General features: G+C 37.7%; 1 long non-coding RNA gene across 2 annotated transcripts; it reads right to left on the bottom strand.

Annotated features, from left to right (window-relative positions):
- Window positions 1-286: 286 nt before the first annotated feature.
- On the bottom strand, window positions 287-3906 carry LOC141621726 (uncharacterized). 2 transcript variants are annotated; one of them, XR_012532619.1, is made up of 4 exons: window positions 3669-3906; window positions 3455-3515; window positions 1643-1703; window positions 287-627 (listed from the first exon to the last, which is right to left on the bottom strand). It is a non-coding gene; the product is annotated as an uncharacterized LOC141621726 (long non-coding RNA). The 2 variants fall into 2 exon arrangements; XR_012532618.1 differs by lacking the exon at window positions 287-627 and adding an exon at window positions 793-863 and having other exon boundaries at window positions 3669-3903.
- Between the last annotated feature and the right edge of the window lie 13473 nt (window positions 3907-17379).

The following is a 17379-nucleotide window of genomic DNA, read 5'->3' as shown; positions in this document are numbered from 1 at the left end:
TTTTTTAGGCTATTCTCGACGCTTAAAAACGTCACCATTTTATTTCTCGACGCTTTTATAAGCGTGGTTTTTTTGGGTGTCAGGATTTTATGACGCTTTTTAGCGTCAACCTTGTCGTCGCTTTATTGTGTCACAAGCAGTGACACTTTTTAGCGTCAGAGTTTCCCTACACTTATTTGCGTCCAAAATTAGAAATTTCCCGACGCTTTTTCCATCACTAGACAAATTCACTACGACTACTTTTTTTGTCTCTAGGATTGAATTAAATCGTAACTAAGATCCAATATCCCATCAAAATTTTATTATTGATAAAAGAAATAGCCGAGTATGGGTACAAACTAGATGAACATTTATAAGAGTTCAATATCAGGATTACAGTATATTAAACTATTAAACTATTAGCCTAGTTACACTCTTCCGACTCTAATCTCCACTTCAAGAACTTCCCCCGTCCAACTATGTAACAATAATAGATAGAAAACTGGCATATTTTCTCAAAAATAGACTCGATCAGGTGCTTCACTTGAAACCTTCCACTAATCACCAACAAAACTTTGTCGTCAAGAGCTGCATTTGAAGCCAATTCCACCTTGAGATGGTCTTCCAGATGTTCAACTTCTATGCATCCTGAACTTTTATGCATCCCGATCTGAGTTGATAGACACAATCAGTAGTTAAGTACTACACATTGCTACTGAACATGTCTAAATCTAGGACATTAGCTAGCTAGAAACCAAAATTTCCACATGATATAATTATTTTGATTGACGTCTAAAGTGCAGTTTGTACCATGAAACATACTCAACTGCTTTCAATCTTAGAACCCAACATCAAAATGAGAGAGGCATATGCTCGTGCAAAACCTGTCAGAAAAATTAACCAATTAAAGTCCATTTCGATGACTAGCCAATGCACAAGTGAATTCATACCACAAGTATTAATATCCGAATTATAATAAGTTATAGTAAACCCATTAAAAAATTCAGCCAACTTCAGCCAAATCAGAACACAACAAGTAGCGATTGAATTTACCGAATGTACAATGCATCGAGTTCAGGTTTAAATTTTTTTCTCGCCTAGTAATGAAATTCAACACATAAAAAGGAGGATAATTGAAATTTGTCAAAAACTAACTCAGACAAAGACAACCTAATTTGTAGTATGAGAGAAAAGAAAAATAAACGGATCGAATGTAATAAAAAATAAAAGATTGATGAAAACGTAGATTGTGAATTCCAGAGATGGTAAACATACCGCATTCAATGTAAAAATCAACAGATTGAATCTAGGTTTTACTTCCTCTAAGATGAATAGGCATCAACAACAATAGATATTTATAAGCACAACACGAAAAAGAAATAAAAGCTAATACCTTTGTGCCAATCATTTGTTTCCTTTTATTAAAATACCTTTCACAAGGAATGCAACTTTTGTTGAGTGTCAGAATTCTAGAGAAAAAAGAGGCTTATAACTCGGACAAACGACGCAAGGGGAATGAAAAGTTTGACTGTTTTCTAAAGTTTGTGAATTTCTCTCAAAGCCACAGTTCCCAGCTCAAAACGATGAGGTTTCTTCAGTGCGAAACCAGACAAATTTTTAATAGTTCACCATAAGCTAATAATTGAACGAGAAATTACAATACCTTTGCCATCAAAAGCATATACAGTCATTTGACCTCTTTTCCACTTTCCAGTACAGCTTGACTGAAAATGTAGGAATAAAACCAATAATCAAAGCAATTTAAACAACAAAATACAAAAGAATGTTGCGGTATCATTTAATGGGAGCAGAACATGCAGAAACTGTGATTAAACACCAACTATCATGGGCATTCCTTAGTACTGACACATTATCAATCATAATACGATTAATAGTTCAGGAAAATTGAAGGAACTTAGCATCTCTTCCCATCCAATTTCACAGCACCACTAACCAAACAAATAAGCTGTTCTTGCAATTATCCGTATCTGAGTTTCAACGATAGAAAACTAATAGTACCCATAAGGCATAAACCAATATGAGCAAAAATTTGAACGCCGTCCTGGGGATGGATCTTGAACTTTCAAGTTCTAACAGTAAATCAAGAAAGACTCACAGGGGGAAGTTAGGGAAAAAACACTACCAAAAGAAATTCAACGGATATCCAATTTGAATGTATAAATCCAAAACCATGAATGATAGATTAAAATACTTAACTCTTTACCCAGTTACAAACAAAAATTGCGTATAAATCTGACAGAAATACAATAAATTTGACCTTGGAAACAAAAAAATGGTACCTTAAGTAGAAGAGATTAACTAGTCGATAAATAATCTTTATAATCTGTGATGGGTATTTAATCAAAGGTAAATAAATGATTGGAATGGAGGTGGTAGCTCAGAAACTTTTAGATTGCAAAAATCGTAGAACTAGTCGGTAAATTTTGAAACTCTAAGGGGGTGTTTGGATAGCAAACTGGGAGGGAAAGGGAGGGAGGGGGATAGAGGGAAGGGAAAGGGAAGGAAGAGAAGGGGAGGGGGATGAAGGGGGATTGTTTGGATAGCAAAAATAAGACAAGGGAAGGAAAGAGGGAGGAAGAAATCCTTGTATTGTATTTATGAAATATTTTACGTGAGACTTGTGTTAAATTTCAATGTATTGGAGCCTTGGAGGACAGTGAGGGTGAAGCTAATTACAGTGGATAGACAATTTCAGTCCAAATAAAGTTTTCCTTCCAAATCTTGCCAATGATGGAAAGATTCTAGTTTGGTCTAAAGGAGGGAAATTAAATCCTCTCATTTCCCTCCCCTCCCATTTCCTTCCTTCCATATATTGTAACCAAATAAAGGAAATTGAATCCCTCTCTTTCCCTTCCCTCCCCTCCCTTTCCATCCATTTCCCTCAATCCAAACACACCCTAAGTGTGTGTAACAAGACAGTAAGGAGCAAAGTTGGGATGACAATGCTATAAAGTTTACCACTAGCACAATGACCTAACTGGATGAAAAAACTACAGTAAGGACCAAAGTTAGGAGATAAATGCTACTCAAATCCAAAGCATAGAACAAAGGTTATCTAATTGTGGGAAAGATCCATCTAAAAGTTTGATAATTCTTTTCTCATATTTATATTTGTAGCTCTTATATTTAATTCTTATTTTCCTCCATAACAGACCATCAAACGTTAGGAACACAAGTCTCAATCAGTTCATTGATGATCCTCTTAACACTCGCATATCGGCTCAATATCAAAGTCAATGTTCCCTTCATATTTCCAAAATCCCAAACCTAAGTGTGGGTATAAAAAATAGAAGTTTTCAACAGCACCACCAGCAAAAGTACACATTCAGTTTATCATATTTTAACACAATTAAAAATAGAATCAGCCCATATTTACAAATATGATGAACCCATTCAGAGCTAAAACATAAATACCACAAAAATTATTATGAGAATGAGCAGAGTTTTCAATTACCTGAAGTCCTGATATCCAATTTTTGAGCAAAATCAAAGTCTATCAATGCGACGCCCCAAATCTGAAGAAATTCAACAAATATCTGAGTTGAATGTCTAAATCCAAAAATAGGAAAGATAGATTCAAACAATTAACACTTTGCCAATTTCAGACAATAATCACATATAAATCTAGAACAAAAACAAATTGACCTTGAAAACCAAAATATCGGTACCTTGAAAAGGAGAGTTGAAAGATCAGTATTGTATTCGCTATGTCGAGATGAGAGAAACAGCTGGTGTACAGGATGATGATGAAAAATGGCCGATGTAGAGAATGGTGATGATAGTAGTCAATGAGTTGAAGTTAGGGTTTTCTAATTAAGAGCGGAAAACTAAACAGTAGTACTATTTGGACGAAAAATAGGGTAATGGCGGTTAATGAAATTTTCATTTTTAGTTTCCCCGTTCAAATTTTCATTTGAGTTGCGGTGGGCCTTAATTAACTATGAGTATTTTTCATATCGACGTAATAAGGTGTCAATAAGCGCTCGACATTTAGAAAAGCGTCGACCTCAAAGCGTAGAGAAAACAAGGGATGTGTTGTAGTGTAACTCAGATGACACCACCATGGCCTAATCGTGTTGATCACACGTCACCACCATGGCCTGATCATGTAAGCCGCGTGATACCGCCGTGGTATGTTCCTGTAAACAACACGAATGAACAACTAACACGTATGATCACCACTCCAGTCACCGGTACCGGAGTACTACGGATCCGGCAACAAAGTTCGTCCAAATTCAGTCCAAAAGTTCAAGTAGAGTGCAGAAATTTAAGTCCTCTATACTCCATCCGAATTAACCATAAATTTGCTAAGGAACTACGAAAATTAAAGGAAATATACGATCGTATCGATTAATTTGCCTCGTTTATCGCTTGTGAATGTCTGTGTTTATAATTGGAGATTTTAAGTTAATTATGTAATTAGTTATTAAGTTTAGTGGCTAATAAAACGAGGAGATAGATTAAGAAAGTCAAAGATGAGATAAAAGGATAAAATTGGAAAGTCAATGTCAAATTCGGGCGACATTAAGTAAAACTAGGGCGACAAAAAGCAGCTCCCTATTTTTTTGCCTTAATAAATGGACGGAGATGAAAAAGGTAACCATTTTGAATCAAATTTCTTTTATTTATTTTTTTGCCTGTTGTTGTGGAATTTTATTACATGGCTTAGGTTATTGACATTTGACAAATATGTTTAGCAGATAATACACGACAAAACAACGTTTATTAATATGATTTATTAGAAAAGCATTTTAGATGTATTTTTTATTACACAATCTAATTGTGGATATGGGCCATGGGGGCGCTTGGGAGCAAGCATTTGCATTTGTGGAGTCGTCACCAATTTTTATGGCAAATTAGAACCGTTCGAATACTTCGCGTAATGTCAAAACACAAAGTAGTGACATGAACACTAAGAACTCGTTACCCTTAGCATTTTATGTCTAGAATGACTCTCGTGGATGCCATTGAACACGGATGTTCATAGAGATATGGGGTAAGGGTGAGGGTACGTATTAGGAAGTCCTTTTACTGAACACCTAATCCCGCCCGCCTTGATAGCGGCCTCTACTAATGATTAGAGAAATTATTCATATTTGATATGCTGTCGATTATATGCATGCAATGCAACAAACAATAGATTAATCCTATCACGTGAATTAAACTAAGTCGGTGAACACGTAATTAGGCAAACAATGTGGATCGAAGTAAATGTTAGATTAAATTACATGTGAAAATCAAGTAAATAAATCATACAAAATAAATATGAAATAAAGAAATAAATTACAATTGATAAACTTGAATTTACACCATAAACATGCCCAAAAGAGTTTGAAAAGAAAAGAAATAAGGAAATAAGGAAAATTGGAAAAAATAAGGAAATTGAAAATTGATTTAAATAAGGAAAATTGGAAAATAAGGAAATTTGGAAAATAAGAAAATTAAAAGAAAATAGGAAATAAAATAAATTAGGAAAATAAAAATAAAGAAATAAAATAGATAATATGGAAAATATGTCGAATTATGGTGATAATAAGAATAATAGTTAATTAAAATCCTAATTAGAAACCCTACGTCAAAATGAGAAGAGTTCAGAGGCAGAAGCCAACTTAGAACAGGCGCAGCACTTCCTGCGTCTGTTCTTGAGTTGGGTTCTGACTGTGAAAGTCAGACTCGCGGTTTGTTAATGTTCGTTGGTTAATTTACATTGATTTATTGATTGGTAACTCGAGTTGAAGTGATTAACAGATTACATGCATACTAATATTGTTATAAAACGATGAAAACAGATTGAAATGAATTATTATAAGTTAGATATTATTTACGATGTCGAAAACGAGTTTGTATACGAACTTGAAATTAGAGGCGGAAATTAAAAATTAAGAATCAAAGACGAAAACAGGATTAAGACATGTATCAAAGACGAATTCAAGGGACTTGATATGAACAAATCGAGCCTCTTAAACCCGTGTTCGAATTTGTGACGAAAACCCGCAAATATTGAATTATAAGGGATTTATGTCGAATTAAGCATTATAATTTGAAAAGGATTGATTAAAACATGATTATATACTGAAAATCACAAGAAAAACGAAAGAACAAGAAAAATAGAAAAAGTTGCAGAAGATCTAGGAAGAAGAAGAAGAGCAGAAGCAGTGGCAACCTCAGAAAGAGGCGCAGCATGTACTGCGACTCTTCGAAGAGGCGCAGCTGCTGCTGCGTTTCTTCTCGACGTCAGATCTCGACTGATTTGTAAATACGGTTTAAAAGATGGTTTTTAAAGACGATTTTGAACGTGCTTATGATATAAACTCGTACATTAATTAATTACAATAAAATAATATACATTTAAATAAAATTGGGATTTTACACCCTTAGACTTACATGTTAGCATCGCGAGATTTAACTAAATCGGTTTTTAGTAGTAACTCGACTCGATCTTATGCAAATATGAAAGTGCCCTTAAAAAAGGAATTTAAAAGATTGAGTTATTGATTAATTATGGTGTAGTGGTCAAATTGGTCGGTCATGCGAACGTGACTGGTACTCAGAATGATCTGAGCTTACGTGGTCGATTGATCAAGCACGTAGGCGTCGAAAGCTTAAAGCAAGGTCTTAGAATGCAAAGGGAGAAGAGAAGGGCGGACACTCGCGTGAAAAATATTTGAGGCCAAAGGTCTCTATTTATACTAATCACGGAATAAGGGTTTAGGAAAGGAAATAGAAAAGATAGACCCTTCCCCAAGAAAGCGCGTAGATGCGGAGGTTGCGTCAGATAAAATCTACCCTGGAGAAGAGGTGCAGCAAGTACTGCGGCTCTTGGAAGAGGCGCAACACCTGCTGCGTCATTTCCCCAGCGGTTTCCTCATGTACAAGAAAGCGTGTTTGACAACATGTGGTATTTTTGGCATAACTTTCTCTACAAGACTCGGAATAAGCTGATTTTGCTGGCGTTAGAAATCTTAAAGAAAGATCTAGAAGTTTCTGTGAAATAGGCCTGACCCAAAAAAGTCGTTATCGCCTTGTAAAACGGGCCTAAAAGTTGGGTTGTCATTTTAACTAAATGAAATACACATTTTGTAATGCAAATTTTAAGTTTAGCCCAAAGAAGTGACATGTGACTCAAAATGAGATATGCCCATAACATTTTATGACATCCTAACCTTAGGTAGGCAAGTACATTGCTCTTACTCGGGATTTGACGGTTTTAGGAAATGAAGACGGTTTTTGACCCAGACTCCAAATTTACTCTAATTACTGCCAAAACGACCGTAATGACACCTAGATGACAACCAAGGGGTAGACACAAGTGTATGAGTTACCTTTTATTAACCGATTTACGAAACATCATAAAATCGCGACATATGCTAAACATGCGGCCCAATCATCACTGGGTGTTTGGCAGGAGGTGCAGAAACGAGGTATCTACAGAGCCCCCCACTTTGACTGAGGTTTGGATAAGGCGAAAGTCAAAGTATGGCCATCAAGTCAATCGAAGATTACAACCTGACGACTATGGCGACACGAGGCGGCTCAAGGGGTCTGAGCCAAGGACCTGTCATCGGGAACATTTTATAGTCTGTCAACTATCGGGGATGGTCGTTTAAAGTCCATTAGACTACGTAAGGAGGCTCGCCAGCCATAAGAAGAAATCATACCTGAGACTTCTTTCTCGGAACAAATAAAATGGAGGACAGCAGTACGTCGGTAGAAACTGTTGGGGGAATCTGCTTGCGTCGGTCTCAAGCGAACTCTCGTCGGGGAATATGCTGATGATTCTGTCTGCATTGAATCATTTCTGGGAATCTGCTTGTGTCTGCTTCCAAACAAACTCCATCTCTCGAGAAATGCAATCGGTTGTCATGAACTCTCGGTGGATAAAAGGTATTGATAAAGGCGTGTCTCAATATTTCGGGAAATTCGCTCGTTGTTGTAGATATCTCATTTCTGCACCTCCCGCAAGCCACCCGGTGATGATTGGGCCGCATGTTTGGTACACGGAACGATTTATGACAGTTCGTAAGTTTTTCGTCAAGTGATAGCTCAAACACTTATATCTACCTCATAGTTGTCATCTACGCGCCAATACGGTCGTTTTGACAGTAATTAGAGTACATTTGGAGTCCGGGTAAAAAACCGTCTTCATTTTCTAATAACCGTTTTAAAATGCCGAGTCAGAATATTCTGGAATGTTCCGGATACTTCTATTCCATATTTTTAATCTTTTAATCTCTTTGCCAAATTATATCCCGGAAATATTATATAAAATATTAAGGAAATTGAGATCAAACCGCAATTCCATAATAGAAACGCGGAAATCTTTCTTCCGCAGGAGGAAACCACCTGGGAAAGGACGCAGCAGGTGCTGCGCCTCTTCCAAGAGACGCAGTGGCTGCTGCGCCTCTTCCCCAGTTTCTTTCTGCGTATTTTCAAATCTTTTCGAGATTCACTTCCAAAGTTTCTCCGAAACCCTAATGCCTCCGTGTGATTAGTATAAATAGAGACATTCGTTCCTCATATTTCCCACGCGAGTGTCCGCCCTTCTCTTCTCCCTTTGCATTCTAAGACCACGCTCTTGCTTTTTGGCGTCTACGTGCTTGAACTTTCGACCACGTAAGCTCGGATCTTTCTGAGTACCAGCCTCGTTTTGCATGTCCCACCAATTTGACCAACTCCACATCAATCAACTTAATCAACTTCGTTTAATTTCCTCTTAGATGGCACTTTCGTCGTACATTCGAGTCAAGCATCACTAAACTTTAACTTAGTCAATCTCGTTTCGTCAAACATGTAAGTCTGAGGGTGTAAATCCCACCTTTTATTATTGTACTTTATTTTTGTAATAATTATTATAAGGTTTACGTCGAAAATATGTTCAAAACCGATTTACAAAACCTTTATTCAAACCTTTTTTATAGATTAACGGGAGACAGATGTCGAGGAAGGACGCAGCACCTGCTGCGCCTCTTCCTGAGGCTGCCGCAATTCCTGCTTCCTTTCTTCTTCGTCCGTCTTTTGTTCCTCTGTTCGTTTTGATTTGCCTTCAATTGCTCATGTTTTATTGACACGATATTTCTAGCATAATAATTTTGACATGTAAATCATTGATAATTAATTCATCTTTTTAATTCCCGATTTAAATCCTTTATAATTCATATTTGCGGGTTTTCGTCATTAAAATCAATCCGGGTTTGAGAGGTTCGACTTATCAATATTGAGTCTCTTGAATTCATCGTTGATATATTTGTATCTGTTATTTATCGTCTTCATCATTGGTTCTTCGTTAATAACCTGTTTAACCTATTTAATTTAATTCATCGTTAATCTTATTATTAATCTTATAATTCATTAATATTGTATTGATTCGTTTCAATTACTTTTACCCGTCTTTTATTGTTTTTATGACCAATTCATATGTAAATAACCTGCTAAATCACTTCTATCCGAGTCAAATAATAATCAACCGTTAAATCACCAATTAACATTAACAACACGCAATTTCGGCTTCACAGCCAGAATTCAGGTCAAGAACAGACGCAGCAACTGTTGCGCCTCTTCCAAAGGACGCGCTCTGCTGCGCCCGTTCCAGGTTGAATTCTGTCTCTAAACTCCCGTTTCTGCCTTGACCTACTTTATTAATTACGTATTAATTAACTATTACTTGTAATATCACTGCTAATCTGTTCGTTAATTTGTTTTTTCCTTTTCTTTTCTCAAACCATCCGTTTTGAATGTATTTTCGACGTAAATCAATTAATTCATTGTAATTATTGTAATTTTTAATTATTGCAATTATTTGTTTATCGTATTGTATGATTATTTACTTGCTCTCACATGAAATTAATTCTAAATCATGTTTCGACCTAATGAGTGCTAAATTAATTGTCTACCGACTTAGTTAATTCTCACATGTTAGGATCAATTTAATGGATGTTGCATAGCATGCATATAACATTCAACATATCAAGTATAGACGATTTTCCCTAATCATTAGTAGAGGCCGCTATCGAGGCGGGCGGGATTAGGTGTTCGATCAAAAGAGCTTCCTAATACGTACCCTCACCCCTTACTTCAGATCTCTGTGAACACCCGTGTTCATTGGCATCCACGAGAGTTATTCTACACATAGAATGCTAAGGGTAACGAGTTCTTGGTGTTCATGTCACTACTTTGTGTCTTGACATGGCATAAGGTATTCGAATGGTTTCCAATTTTCCACAATAAATTAGTGGCGACTCCACAAATGCAAAGCTTGCTCGCTTTTCCTCCCGAGCGACCCCCCGTGGGCCCGCGTCCACAGTTTGGCGACTCCGCTGGGGATTAATACACTTACGTGTAGCTAGGGTGAAACTTAAACAAGGTTAGGGAATAGTTTGTACAAGACAGTTGTTGGTTTTCATAACTCGGTCTTCCTAGACTGTTTATTCGGCCTTCCTAAGGCCCAACCCAACCCATTCGACCAATCTTCCCGTCTAGATGGTTGATCGGAGCCATTTCGTGTTCACAATTAAGCATATGTGGTCGTTGGTCAATGGTCGATACAAAACACAATTTATACTTCACAAACAACTCTACAATTAGTAAAGAGGCAAGTAAAGGTCGGATCCCAAGGGACGGGTATTGAAATGAAGATTCTATTGTAACTAGTGGTGTCTAGGGGTGTCACAAATGGGGTTGATGTAGAAGGTTACTAAACTAAGATAGCAATGAAAATAAACTAACAAGGTAAATAAAATAAGGGGTGTAAACAATTGATTAAAAACACTAGGGTGTCATGGGTTCATAGGGGAATCATGGGATATGATCATACAAACATGTTCTCAAATTATAAGCAAGCAATTATTGTTGTGATGGATTGAGTTGGGTTATATCTTACAATCCTAGGAAAGTTTGGGTCCCGGAGCCGAATCTCTTGGATTGTACAACACCTACAAGTCGACTTAATCTTCCCTACTTAACACATGCATGGTCTAACAAGACTCGAGTTGGGTTATGTCTTACAAGTCAAGTTGAAAGGATAGAAGATGATAGTAAATGCAAGGATTCATAGGCTTAGCATTTCATCAAATATAACATGTGCATGTATTAAGATCAAAACAAGCAAGCAAATAAGATATGAAAGCATATTAATTTAAGCATGAATCATTCCCCATGTTGGTTTCCCCTAATCACCCATTAAACCCTAGCTAAGAGACTACTCACTCATTATCATATTGATCATGCTAGAAAGGTTGTCAATCATACTAACATAATGAAACATGATGAATAAATGAAAGTAATTAGCAATAATTAAAAAGGGATTAAGAGATTATACCTACTAATGATTCCAATAATAAAGCAAGAATAATAGAAGTACTTGAATCCTAGATTGAGAGGTTGTCAATCCCCCAATAATAACCCAAATAATCTTCAATTACCCAAAATAAAGTAAGAACAAGAGAGAGATTAAAGAACTAAAACTTGGATTAAAACTTGATTAATATTTGATTACAATATTGAAGAGAGATTTGATTGATATTAACTACACTAATTATTGATAAGAAGAACATGCTCCTCTAATTAGACTAATGGGGTATTTATAGTGAAAATTAGGGAGGATGCATTAGGGTTAACTAAGGGCTAAACTAGTAATTACACTTTTTAAGTTGAGCAAGGAGCCTCCGGGATTATCCGAGAGAAGGGCTTCTCTTATCGATGCTTGAGGAATGAAAACGTCTTTGTCTTTGCGATCCGTGCGGATGGGAGTCGGGACGGCCGAACTGGCTGAAGAATCCGAGCGGATTCTTGGGCAAGACGCTCGGATTGGCGAGGGGGAATCCGAGCGGATTCCTTTGTGGGACGCTCGGATTGGCGAGGACGGACGGATTCTCTACAATCCGTTCGGATTGTAGTTCAAAGAACTTTCCTTCTTCTTTTTCTTCCCTTTTCTTCATGAATTCCTTGGGGATTTCCTTGGGGACTCAAGGATCCTTTTCTCAACAATGCTCTTCTACTATGCTATGTACAAAGGCCTTCTAGTCTTGTCTCTCCTTGATGCTTGGTCATTGAATATGATCAATTTAGCCTTGTTTTGCCATGAAAATGCAAGATTCTTACTCCTTTCCTACCAAGGGATCAAAATCTCAAAGAATATGCAAAACAAAGAACTAAAGATAAGAAATGACCCAAATAGGCACTAAAAAGCATGAAAACAATGGTAATTCGGGGGCTAAATATGCGCCAATTATGGTCACATCAAATATCCCCAAACCGAACCTTTGCTCGTCCCGAGTAAAGAGGTGACAAAGACTAGGACCAATACTAACCTAACCTAATAATAATAGCCGATATGAGACAATTAGCGGGTCTCACTCCGCCCCTTCAACTCACAACAAGACAACCATGAGGTAGGATGCCTTCTTGCAAGGCAAGGTGGGTCTTGCCAAAATGGCGACACATCCAAACATTAAGCACACAAAAACACATAATGGATGCATCTACAAAAAGAATAGCCACTTTCCTCATCTAAGTGGCGGAAATTATCTACAAGGTAAGCAATTCAAGGGTACACAATCCTTCATAGATGCAATTTGTTCAAACTACTAAGCCTAGAAGGATACCAATAAATCACCTCCAAAATGTGTCAAGCTAGGGTACCTTTGTCCTCAATCGTTAAATGCTTTTGTCAAGAGTAGACTCCCTATGGTGTTAGAAACACTGGAGGATCGCGGAATTCCCCTCTTGCCTAGACAAGAAGAAGGGTCGTCCCCTCTCTACCATGCACAAAAATGGATACGATGGATAAAGGGATCGATAGATATTTGAGTTTCACTTTGGGAGTTTGCTTTTGTTTTTGTTTTTCCCCCAAATTTCTTTGGCATTTGACTTTTTGAGAACACTTTCTTTGCCATTCTTTTTGATTTATGGCATTTCAATACTTGACAACTTTTTGCATTTCTTTTGAACATTTTCAAAGTCACCCCAATTAGTAACGAGGGTGCCTTGTATTTGAAGTTTTAGGAGTCTATTTTTGCTCCTCTTTTCATTTGATGCATTTTTGCAAACTTTCTTTCACTTTTCATTTCATTGAACTCAAATTGATTTCTTTTTGTTTTGTGCCCATTCCCTTTGATGACAAAAATATGGTAGAATATGGATGAATTGGTAGAAGTATGCATGGTTTCAAGGGTCACCTTGGAATAAACGGTAGCCAAGGAGTTATCACACCACAAGGTACTCTTGACTCGGCCTTAAACCATGGGTCAAAGGATACTAGCATGACACATCCTAGGGTGTTTTACAAGTATTCTAACAAGCAAAGTCTTAAGAATAAAAAGCATCTACTAGGGCCTATATACACTTGTCAAGCTTCCCAAGTAGACGGTTTCGCAAAATTTTCTAACATGCAACTACATGCCATGATGCAACTAGCATATAAACATCCTAATGCATATGATTCTACCAACTAATATGCCATATAAACTAAATGCAAGTCCTAGGTTCACATTGTTTTTACCGCATCAATCAAAATAAAGCCACATAGTCATTAACATAAAGAGGAAAAAGGAGATTGGAAAGATCATACCATGCGGTCTTCAATATCCTCATGTCTCGGATGTGGCGTAGTCAATCAAAGTGAACAAGGATGAACAAACACAATATATACAAGACAATATATACAAAGGAAATGAACTTGTTTTTGGTTTTTCAATTTTTCAAATTTTTATGATTTTTGAATAAAAGTTTAGTGTTAGAATTCCCATCCCCACACTAATATGGGCATTGTCCTCAATGGCCAAAATGATGGAAATTATGCAAAGATGATGCATGATTTCTATACTAAATGCAATTCTACACTAAGCTATACTACATGATGCATGGTTTTTGTTATGACGGAGAGGATAATTTAAATTACCTCCCGTTGCGTATGCATTAACTTCCCCAAACCAAGTAAGACACTATTGCTAATGTCAAAGCATGGGGGAGTTCATGCACACACTATGCTATGCATGAAACTAGATTGTCATTTTGGATTTTACAAATGTGGGAACAATAAAGAACACCTCAAAGGAACCGAGGTGTGAGTCCTTTGATGTTGCTAGGACTAAACCAACAAAAAGTCAAAGTTAAATAAAATACAAGGAGATATAGACAAACCGTGGGAGAGTAGGAATCTCCAAGGCTAGTCTTCCATCATGCTACTATCACCATCACTTCCCTCATGAGAAGTGGTCACATTGCCACTTTCCTTGGCACTTTCTTCTTTGCTTTCTTCATCACCATCTTCACCATCATTATCTTCTTCATCTCCACTTGCTTCTTCCTCAATATTATCATCAATCTCCTCATCATTTCCAACAACCTCATTGTCTTCCACCACGTCCCTAGATGCACCCGGAAACAAGGCTTCTTTATCCGCCCAACTAGGCAAAGGACAAGATGGATCGAGGAGTCCTTGCCTAGCTAGATGTAGGAGGGGAGGATATTGAGCCAAATATGCATTCTTCCGATCTTCATAAGCTTGCTTGTGCATGGCTTGCATAAGAAGAGTTACATAGTCTTTCCCAATTTCAACTCCTTGCGGTTTGAACTCTTCATAATCATAGGGGTAAGGTGGTATAACAATGGAAGAGGAGGGAGTTTCATGATCACCCTTTTGTTGTTGAATGATGTACTCGGCTTCTTCGGATAGGGGAAGTAAATAGTTGGTCCGGTGGACACTAAGACGGCAAATCTTTGCGGGTAAAGTGAATGATCGAGCCTCACTTGTAAGCCACCCATACTTGGTATCAAGGGGATTGTGAGCAACCCACTTAAACTTGTTAATCAAGATGGACATATCAATAAGATGGCCACCATCCTTAGCCTTGTACTTGCTATCCTTATTGAAATTAGGATCAAAGTGCTTGGCTAGGACCGTGACAAGGCCGCCATTAACAATTACGGTTTGACCCTTCTTCCCACTATCTACATGGAGCCATCTATCAACCAATAGCCTCAAAGAATTGTAAGGCTTGGTGTGAATTCTTCCAATATTCAAAGTTGATTCAAGGAGAATAAAATCGAGTCCCGTGAAATGATTGGTGTCTTTCCTAGCAATTATGGTATTTCCCACAACTTTGTGCCATATTCTTATGCCCGGATGATGGACCAAAAGAGCACGACAAGCTTTAAAATCTTCAAATTTCTTCCCGGAGATTGCCTCCCAAAGAGGCTCGGGATCATACTTCCCATATTGCTTATAAAATTTATGTTCATCGCTAAGACCCAAAATTTCACCCAATTCCGGAAAGGTAATGCGTCTACTAGTGTTAGCTAGACGAAACTCAATATTTTCCTATTCTCAACTTTTGTCACTTTTAAAGAACTTAAGAATTCCAAGACAAGGGAGGGGTATGTTACTTCCTTCATTTCAAACAATTTCTTTAAACCCATGGCATTGAAAAAGACTCTTGTTTGTTCAAGAACACCCAACTTCTCTAAAGCATCTTGACATATGAATTTGGTGGATTGAATTTGTTTCATAGCAAACTTGACAAATGTATTTCTATGGGAATCGGAAATGAATGTTACCTCCGGGTAATGCAAGAGTTGATTAATTACCGGAGTAGAGGGTGATGCTTCCATAGAAATTTGTTGAGGTTGTTGCACTTCCAAGCTTGGTGTTGATACCACCATTGCCAAAGCTTTCTTCATTTGTAGAGCTTTTTGCCTTTGAGAGAGAGTTGTAGCCTTTGGTGCCTTTGTTGCCTTTGCTTTTGCTTTTGTTGCTCCCTTTGTTCTTGCCATTTGATAAGCTAACCAAGAAAAAGATCAAAAATCTTCAATTTGTAGAATGCCCAAATCGATTTTGAAGGTGAAAGGCTTTGCCTTTATGAGAACAAAAATCGACTCAAAGGTGAAGATTTTGTTCTTGGTTTTGATTGTTAATGAAGATGGAGTGATTGATTTGTTATTTGAAAGATGGTTTGATTTGATTTTGGTGAGTTTTGTTGAGGGTTTTTGTTTTTGAGATGGAGAGGATGAGGGTTTTGATGTTGTGGGTAGTGTTTATGAGTGAATGAATGAATGAATGAAGGTGAGATGGGTATTTAAAGAACTCGACAATTTTAGGACGCAGGGGCAATCCGTGCGGATTAGGCGCAATCCGCTCGGATTTGCAGCCTTCAAATTTTCAAAATTCCCGCCTAGAGACGGGCGGATTTCCGGGGAATCCGCTCGGATTCTTCCGAGATGAGACGGGCGGATTTCGTGCGGGACGGACGGATTCTTGTCCAGAGATTTTTCTTTGTTTTTCTTCAATTTGCAAGAGGGCGGATTGTTCAAAAGACGGACGGATTACGTGAGACGGGCGTCTTTCCGGGAATCCGCTCGGATTCTTCAACGATCAAGAATTTTTGCAATTTCAACACAGCCCAAGACGGCGTCTTCTCACAGACGCTCGGATCCCTCAGACGGGCGGATTCTTAGGAATCCACTCGGATTGGTCCTTGTGTACACGGATTCAGTTCCATCCGTGCACAAACGCATTCCCTTATCATTCTTTCTTTCAAATCTTGTGTTCTTCATTGTGGGGGCACTACTAAGGCATGAATAGCCTAGGCAATTGTCATCCCCACACTAAGGTAAAGCACTACATATCAATTAAAATCATTAGTCCCTCCCTCACTTCTCTCTTACATGACAATTATTTTGATCAAAGTAAAAATAAATCCAAAAATGACAAAAATGCAATACAAAAATTGAAAAGTAAGTTAGGGGGTTAGAAATATTTACAAGTGGTGGTTTAGGGAGGACTCCACCAAACTCTCATTCTTGATGAGATGTCAAGGAGGCATGTTCAAGGTGTTGTTGATGTTGCTCAACACCTTGAAGAAGTAATCAAAAGCTTGTTCATTGTTATGGTAGAGGTCCTCAATAGACCGTGGCCCTTGTTGTTGATCATGATCGATGGCATGCCCAATGTAGGGATTAAAGATCCCTTCAAATTCGTCGTCCCAAAGACCACAAACTTCATTGAGTTGATTATTGAAAATCTCTTGCTTGGATGGAGACAACTCTCCCAATTTCTTTTCTTGGCCAATGAGGCCATCTTCTTCTTCCTTGGTTGATTTTGATGAGCTTTGCAAGCTCTCTTTGTCACAATTCACTTGCTCTTTGAATGGAGCATCTTCAATTTTCTTCCTCCATTGGAGTTCCGATTTCTTCTTCTCATCTTTCCGGCTATAATGATCAATCATGAAACATGGCTCATGCAAACGAGGAGCTCTCATGGTCTTGTCAAGATTAAAAGTTATGCTTTCATCTCCCACTTCTAGAGTGAGCTCTCCATGTTTCACATCAATCACCGCACCCGCGGTGTGTAGGAAAGGTCTTCCTAAGATGATTGGAATGTTGGAA

This window comes from Silene latifolia, chromosome X (genome assembly GCF_048544455.1).
Source record: "Silene latifolia isolate original U9 population chromosome X, ASM4854445v1, whole genome shotgun sequence".
Classification (NCBI taxonomy): domain Eukaryota; kingdom Viridiplantae; phylum Streptophyta; class Magnoliopsida; order Caryophyllales; family Caryophyllaceae; genus Silene; species Silene latifolia.
This window is presented reverse-complemented; position numbering and strand designations above follow the sequence as displayed.